Here is an 8,643-nt window from a genome sequence, read left to right as displayed (position 1 = left end):
ACTTATTGAAAATGTACTTGATAATTTAAACTTAAATTATATACAAAAATAATTTTGATAGGTATTTTTTTTATTGCCACAGAAAAGATTACAAATTTTACTGACAAAGCGGTTAAAAAAACAAAATACTACAATATATAATACACACAGTACAATAAGAATAGTCAACAGTGGTAAAAAAACAATACCAAACATAGCACCTACAATCATAATGTAGGCATCTAGAGTACAGACACAGAGGTCATCAAAGCAAGTCAACCACCTATGGTTACAAACGGTGATAACGGTGAAACGTAGATAATAACAAGTGATTTCTTGGTACATGTTTCTTGATCTCTTTTAACCCAAACTTGCCTCGTGAAGTAATATATGATCACTTAGAAAAATACAGCATCATTTTTGGTCGTTATTTGAATCTGACGAGTTGAACAACAAATAATAAAAACTATGCTTTGAAATTTCAGTGGAACAAGTATTTTTATGATTTGCTAGTCAAAAGAAGGATAGCAAAATAATCGAACATATTTTTGGTTTTACAGTTTTTGGCCAATTTTTTAAGTGATTACAATTATGGAATTTTTTAGAATTATCAACTTATTTTACGTATTTCAGGAAAAAACTAATTTTTTACTTATTCTTTATAAACTTATAAGTTAAAAATCTAGGACACTCTAGCGGGGGTAAATTCGTTGTCTGTTTCTAGCGGATACGGAATAGCGTCGCTTGAGAATTAGCCTTTAAATCCTGAAATTAATTCATATTAGGGATTGCCTAGACGAGGTTGAGAGTACTCGGTATCCCGACGTCTATTCCAAGAACTCGAAATATCAAAGGAAATTGTGCCCTGCTAATTTTAGAGGACTGCAAGCTAGTCCTACTAATTTTAAATATTTCCATGGAAGAAAGACTAATAACACATATTGTTTTTTTATCAGCAGCTCACTATACCTTTAGATTCAACATACATATGGAAATTACATATAATAATAATAATAATATAATAAGGTCAGGTCCTGTGATGTTCCATAATGGCGGGTGAAAGTATTGTAGGAGAATACAATTTTCTTTCATGTTGGGCTTGCATGTATGAAGCTTACTTAGTCACTGCCCTAATCCGTTTGTCTGAATTTTTTGCATGTGGATTTCAATATAATTTAATTTCTTGTAGGCGTGTTTTAGAATGTACAGTAAATTATGAGCGCAATATTCTCAGTATAAATAGAATTTTTCTAACTGAATAATGGAAAAGTAAGTAAGTTTGTAAGGCAGGAATGGGTAGTCTTTTTAACTCCAGTGTTGATTAATGGACTGACTGTGTTCTCACTTGTTTAAAATACAAATTTTTTCTTCTACATAATACAGATCAAGCAAAAATCCAATATTTCTTAAAATTGAGAAATACAGAATGATTCAAAATCGGTACAATTTATTTGACTGAAACCAAAATGCAATTTATAAAATAGTTCTTAGGAAAAAAATAAATACTCGTAAGAACTAACGCATAAGTGCAACACATCGTCCAAAAATGGTTCGCGTTAGCAACAGCCAATAAATTGGTACTTTTTAATGATAACTAATATTAACTCTTGCATTATAAATATAATAACCTTATTTTACCTACACATTACCTATAAAAAAATACCAAATTTATAAGGTGAAAATAAAAGAAAATTAGTCAATTTTCATTGTTTCCTATGTTTTGCTGATAAAATTGTTAAATCTCCAATCTCATTAGTTGAGAAAAATACACGTACGAAATATAGTCAGTTTTGTTAGCAATACTAAACTAAAGCTTGTTGCGAAAACGACAATAAACTTTATTGTACGGTAGAGTGCTGATAAATGCGCATATTTCTTCAGCGGTGATTGTTCAACTCTGAAATGGTAAGCTCTATATTAAGCCGTTAAAGTAAAGCAAAAATATGTCGGTTGTCGTTTTAGCACTAACCGTGCATATCAGTTAAACTTGAGAATGATCAATTAATCTTAATCTAAAAATCAAACAATGTTTATCAATATGTGTGATGAAATTATACATAGAGTTATAGAGGGCTGTATTCAAATTTGCATTATTTTCATACTGTTTCATAAATTATAAACCCTATCTAAATCTATTTCTTAAGAATATTGTTAGATTTACTTATGTAACATGTATATATATATCGGTTGGCAACAGTGCCACGACCGTAGAAATGACATTTGACAAACGGGGGTTATATAACTGGTAACGGTTGAATGGAAAGGGAGATATTCAATACAGTCCACACGAAGCAGTCGATATCGAGTTTTATTCCAACCATCCTTTAACCAAAACACGTGCGGGTTAAAGAAATGGTACTAGTTTGAGCCAGCTATTACAAAACGATTAAACAAATATATACTCGTCATTAAAGGGCGGACTTTCAAATTTGCTGTGCAAGATCAACTGCTCAATAAATGAAAAGCATTTAGATGAATAAAAGCAGACTGGGTAGTGCTTAGCGCAACAAAAAGTATGTAACTGACTCTTTTAAAAATGGCCCTGCATAGATCCTAACGAATAGAAACTAATTTTCACATTTTGCTTTATGAGAGCGTTCGTAGCGTCGCATTGAAATTTTTAACTCGCAGCAATTTAAACTAAATATCCACAAAGGCTGTCGCAGATGCAGTACGGCATTTAAAAAAATTAATCTTTATGCAGCAATAAATTTATTTAGTTTGTTTATTGCTTGGTCTTCGGTTTGTTTGGTGTATTTGACTTGGTTTGTGAACAGTACAGTACCTAATTCAGATGTTAACTTAAGTGATGCCGATTATCCATGATTGAAAAAATATGTTAATTACAAATATAATGACTTACAGATAAAACTGATGATCATCGCTACTCCATGTTGCTTGATTAATTCAATAATCAGAACTTTGTATGCAAAAGTTGTGAACGTTATTTACGCTTTTGCTGTTGCTGACTCAATGGCAAGCAAACGCATTTTAAATCAATATCGTTTATGGTGTCAATTTTTTGTTAATAAAAAACATCAGTAAAATTATATTTTTAATATTTCTACAAAGTAATATTTATTGGTTATCTGGTAGTACAAATAAGTTAGGCCATTTACTGGTACATAAAATGTAAACGGCAAATCTAACAAATAAAAATGTAATAAAACATCTTATGAACTCATACACTAACCAATCAAGGATTATGCATGCGCCTTTCAACAAATTAAAGCGTAAAAACGGTACGTGAGTAAGTTACTTCCTTAATACAGATTTTCGTTCTTCCTCTTGTACATTTTTATGGCGGTGTTTACTAGCAGAACTAGAACCAGAAACAAACTTGGGAAACTTTATCGTCGAATGCTATGCAGCGTACCGGCCCGAAACCTCGTAAAGCGTACCATGACCTAACATTTTCCTACCTGGAAAAATATGAAGGAGGAAAATGCGGCCATTAAAAGCGGCAAATAACACGAAAGCCAGCGGATAGTGTGGGCAAATGTGATATGCAAAATAACTAATGCGCTGTGAATGCTGCCAGACTAAACAAGTTGATCGGGAGACATTTTTATATTCCTGTTATGCTAATTAATGTTAAAGACGTTTACAGACCATGTTTCACATATTGTAAAAAGGTGCTATCACTTGCTTAAAATTTTGTACGGGAATATTCATATCTTAAACTTTAAAGTCGGAAAAAAGCTTTGCGAAACTTTATTGTTTGACAATACTAAACTACGCTAATATATGTTTTCTACCTTTAGAACGTCTTTTAACATAAACCTATTATTTTCTATTTAGTAGTTGTATTTTATCATTTGGTATAATGATAGCATTTCGTCGCTTTTTTACCACACTTATCTGGCGCACATGCCAAACTTCTCTACTGAACTGAAGCAGTAATTTCTACAATTAGTTCTAAATTGATTTAAAATATTAGTGGACGGTCGGTGTTTAGACTAGGGCTCGGAATCAAACTCGAATAATTCGAGTATTCGAATATTCGAATATTCAAAAAGCGAATAATTATGTGTAGTCATAACTCAAATATTCGAATAATCGAATACTCGAATACATCAACATTATCAAACTCACAAGGTGCAAATATCTTTATATGCACTTTGTATACTTTTATCAAATAAATTATTCATATTCTACAAGCATTTAAACAAATATCCATATATTTACAAGCAAATAAAAATGATCATATTTACTCTCCTGCAAATGAATATAAAATTACGTCTCTGTGTTCTGGTGATTCGCGTCATCAACTTTTGTGCGGTGTTACAATTAATGTGCCGGCAAAGGCACTTTTTTATACGTTGCGGCTAGTTGCCAAAATTGATATGAGATAACGAGTTTTCTTCTTCGAAAACGGTCAACGGAAAACGAACACTCGAATATCTAACGAATATTCGAATATTCGAATACTCGAGTATTCAAATACTCAAATATTCGAATACTCGAATATTCGAATACTCGAATATTCGAATACTCGAATATTCGAATATTCGAATATTCGTTAGATATTCGAGTATTCAAATAATTTTACTATTCGACTAAACCACTAAACGAATATTCGAATTTCAGATTTTTAAAAATTCCGAGCCCTAGTTTAGACTGAAGAGTCAACGTTGTATGAACTTGCATCAATCCTTTGTGAGACCGAAACTAATTCATAATATAAGAAGTTTGTATTATGTGTTCAGTCCTTGCGATAATTTTTATTTCTTAATATTGCGTCAGGACATTCAAAAATGTGATGTGTTTTATTCTTATAATATAAAGGTGGGTGATTATTAGCTTACCTGCTGTGATATAATCTAAGCATTACAACAGCAAACCTAAATGAGCCAATATACATCAACATTTCCGAATATCGACCTCCATCTACTAACCGTTAATTATTATCAACATTCATATACAAGCAGGGTAATTGCGGTTATATTAGAATATTTATTAAAGCCTGAATCCAACGTAATCACAGAAGTAATTCCATTAATATTGTATAATTGAGTTATTATGGAGGTTCTTCGAAAAATTTTTGAATTACGCATGGGGGTATTTAAAATTTTTTACTCAATGTACGTTTGTTATTATCTGGAATAAGGAAATAGATTTTTTAAATAATTGTTTGGACAGTTTTTTATTCTCTCAGAAAGAATGCTAAATTTCCATACCGCAATACTTGCGTGAACTGACCTGAAAACCGTAATAGTACTTTATGATAGTAAGAAACAAATATTTTACCCATTAGATACCCAAACGCGTATAATTTGTTTTTGGAAGCGTGCCCTTCAATGTCCTTTGTTCGTATATGAAGATAATTCATACACCTCGAAGTTATGCAATTATCACTGAAATGTTTTAGTTATTATATATCCAAATATGACCTTATTAAAAATAAACGATGCTGATGACGATGAATTTAATACATAGCGACGTTAGCTGAGAAGTGGCGACCTCACAGGGCCAACAAGGTTAACTATGTTGCTGTGTATTGACCGCTAACCCCATGCCATCGCTCTCGGATGCGTCTTTCTGACCTGCCTTGTTCAGGAAGCGTAACAGATATTAAAAGCAACTTTCGGAAACGGAGTTTTTCTTCTTAGATTTTGAAGTTAAAATCGGAACCAGTGAAATATCAACCATAAACCTTTAAGAAATTAAAACAACTCTTATTAAGTGCGCAGATATTTGCAACATTTAAATTTGTCTGCCACAGGTTTGTTTCGTTTAGGTTAATTACATTTTATGCCAACTATATATATATACTATACAGGGTGTCCCACCGAGATCCGCCGTGATCGATATCTGGCAAACTGTAATTAGGAGAAATTTCATAATTTAAGAGTAGGTAGTTAATTTAGGTATAAAATAGTTAGGACATTTTGCATATTTTCTTATTTGCATTTGCATTTTCTACCTGCTTTCAAAAGAAATTTTAAAGAATTTAACAGTAAATGGGCAGCAAGACCAGTTCACAGTAAAACAGCATCAGTTCCCCAGTATTATAATTATTAATTTGAAGAAATTTAAATATGGACTAAAAACAAAAATTGAATTGTTTTTTAAATTAAATGGTTGTATCTGAACGACAGAGTAAATATATTCAGCCATTAATATAATATCCTTTTCCTTCCTGGGTTTCAGTCAAAGTTTGAAATTAAAAAAATTATATCGTTTATTTCATAACGTTTCGGCGAGACAACAGCGCCATCATCAGATTTAAAATTCATACAAACTCATAATTAGGAAGCATTAGATTATTCTAGGTCTTTGTGGTGTTTGACTTAGTGTCTAAACAAATTTGGGTAAGTATTAAATTTTTAACTTGAGTATATAAAGAGTGTCGACGATAATGATTGCATGGGGATCTCCGAAACCAAAAGAGATACGAAGTCGGTTAAATTACGAAAAAGTTGCACAATCAGAGGACCATATACACGACGTTTTCAAAAAAGACGTATTTTCTGTTTCTTTTATTGATATTCTTAGAAAAAAAGTAGTTTTTCGGATTTTGGTTCCGTTTCATTAGTTATTCACATTCACGTTCAAGTTATTTGAAATTATATGAAAAAAAAAATACTTTCTCATGGCACTGTTTGGAGCGCTACAAGATGTGCCTATGAAAACCGCATAGCTCTATCTTAACTTATTCTAAATTTAGTTAGATGAAAATTTTGATATTCTGCCACTAGAAAAATGTTCAAAATTGCGCGCTTTTACAAGATGGAGCGCCTGAGCGCTCCGCAATTTGGCAATGCTAGGCAAATTCTGGCAATGCCAGACGTTTCCGGCTAGCATGATCGCCCGACTTGGCCCCACTCTTCTTCTCCACTTCTTTCTTTGAGGTTACATTAAAAAGCAACTTTACGTTCAATATTTTAACACAGACGACCAACTTTTGAAGGCAGTTACCAATGCATTTAATTCCATAGCTCCAGATCTGGTATCCAGGGATGTGGATTCAACAGAAGAGCGTTACCTGTATTTATAAAATAATGGTTAAATTTTGGCAATAAATAATATATGAAATAATTGTTAACATTTATTATAAACTCTTCCGTTTTTTGTTCTGGTTTAAGTAGGTTCATTTTATTTAAAATACTATTTTTGTATAAAGTTTTCGTCATTGAAAGGTTTTATTCTGGATTTAGTAAGTTTTGTAAACGACGCGTAGGTACTCTTTAAGTTGACAGTTAGACGTGTGAAATTTGATCTATTAAGGTGTCTTCAATCACGATTTTTGTTGTACATGCAAAATTGTTTTTAAAAAAATCGTTTTTTGACGCAAGAACCGGCATAAATCGTACTGTGTTATACATACTTTCTCGGTAGATATGAAAAACAAAAGTTGATGATGGTTTATAATAAGCAAAACTGTGGAATACATTTTCATCGACACTGTTTTGTAGATCTCGAAAAGGTGACACGAGAAAGTATTTTTTGCTTTGTGATATGATTTGACAACTTCAAAAATGGTAAATAGCGGAAATCCAAAAAACAACTTTTTTCTAGTTATCTCCAGATTAAAAGAACTACTTGGTTGTTGAATGCGCCATTTATATGGCCTCCTGATTGCGCAACTTTTCCCTTATCTAACCGACTTCGTATCTCTCCCTGTATTGGAGATCCCATGCAATGCGTCCTTATCATGGACATCCATCCTTATTCCATCCATCTTGGATTTTAACAAAACTTTGGTTGAAACGGACTATATTGACATAACTTAGAAACGTTCTAATGTTCACCTCAGTTTTACTACTATTGGGATAATTAAACTATCTAGTTGTTGTCTTGCAAATTGTTCATTTCGGAAAATAATTTGGAGCAATAGAACTTGCACTTTAATTTTCCCATTTTTCCAGGCTTTATGAATAGTTTCTGAGACTTTAGCTAATTTATTGTTATTAGAACGGCCTGAATTTTGTTATTAAATCGGATGATTGCCAGTATTGAAAAGCGGAACCTTCGTTTCCAACATAACGATCTTGTAAAAGCTTCAGTTTATCACTGATTTCGTTAGTGATCTCTAGGTCTAAGTATGATTTGAGTTGACAATCTGTTAAATTATAAAAAGTTTTAAAGTTCAAAAAACCAAATCGCGGAAAAAACGGATAAAGTCAGAATTCGCCTGTTATAAACCCATTTAATTAAATACATGCTCCATATAATGAGCTTCAGCCCTCTAGCAAATGATATCCAGTATCTCGAAAACCCAAAAGATTCATTATAATTTCTACGTACAAGATTGTTTCAATCTTTATTAAGTTTAAAATCTCCAATTCCGTTTAATATTTTTCTAAATTTTCTGAACAATTACTCCACGACTAAAGTATACAAACTTTAATTACTGGAACCTATTTCGGAGGCTTCGTTCGTTTCACGTCAATTCCCTTTAAACAGTCCGACAATAATTACTTGAAAATTAAAGTTTATTATTTTTGTTTCCCAATAAAGGAGGAAGGAAAGTCGGATAAAGGAATTATGAGTTAATTGGGTTTTATTACTTATCTGGCTGAACGATTTCAAGAACGGAGCGAATTAAGGAGATAATTTTATCATTACATTTAATAGTTCGAAAGTTGGCAGGAGATTTGAATGGTTTATAATTTTCATTAATATATACCGTTATTTTATATGTGAGCTAAACATAGATAT

Source organism: Dendroctonus ponderosae, unplaced genomic scaffold, assembly GCF_020466585.1.
Source record: "Dendroctonus ponderosae isolate FM_Combo_2020 unplaced genomic scaffold, Dpon_F_20191213v2 Dpon_F_20191213_1, whole genome shotgun sequence".
NCBI classification, from domain to species: Eukaryota; Metazoa; Arthropoda; class Insecta; order Coleoptera; family Curculionidae; genus Dendroctonus; species Dendroctonus ponderosae.
This window is presented reverse-complemented; position numbering follows the sequence as displayed.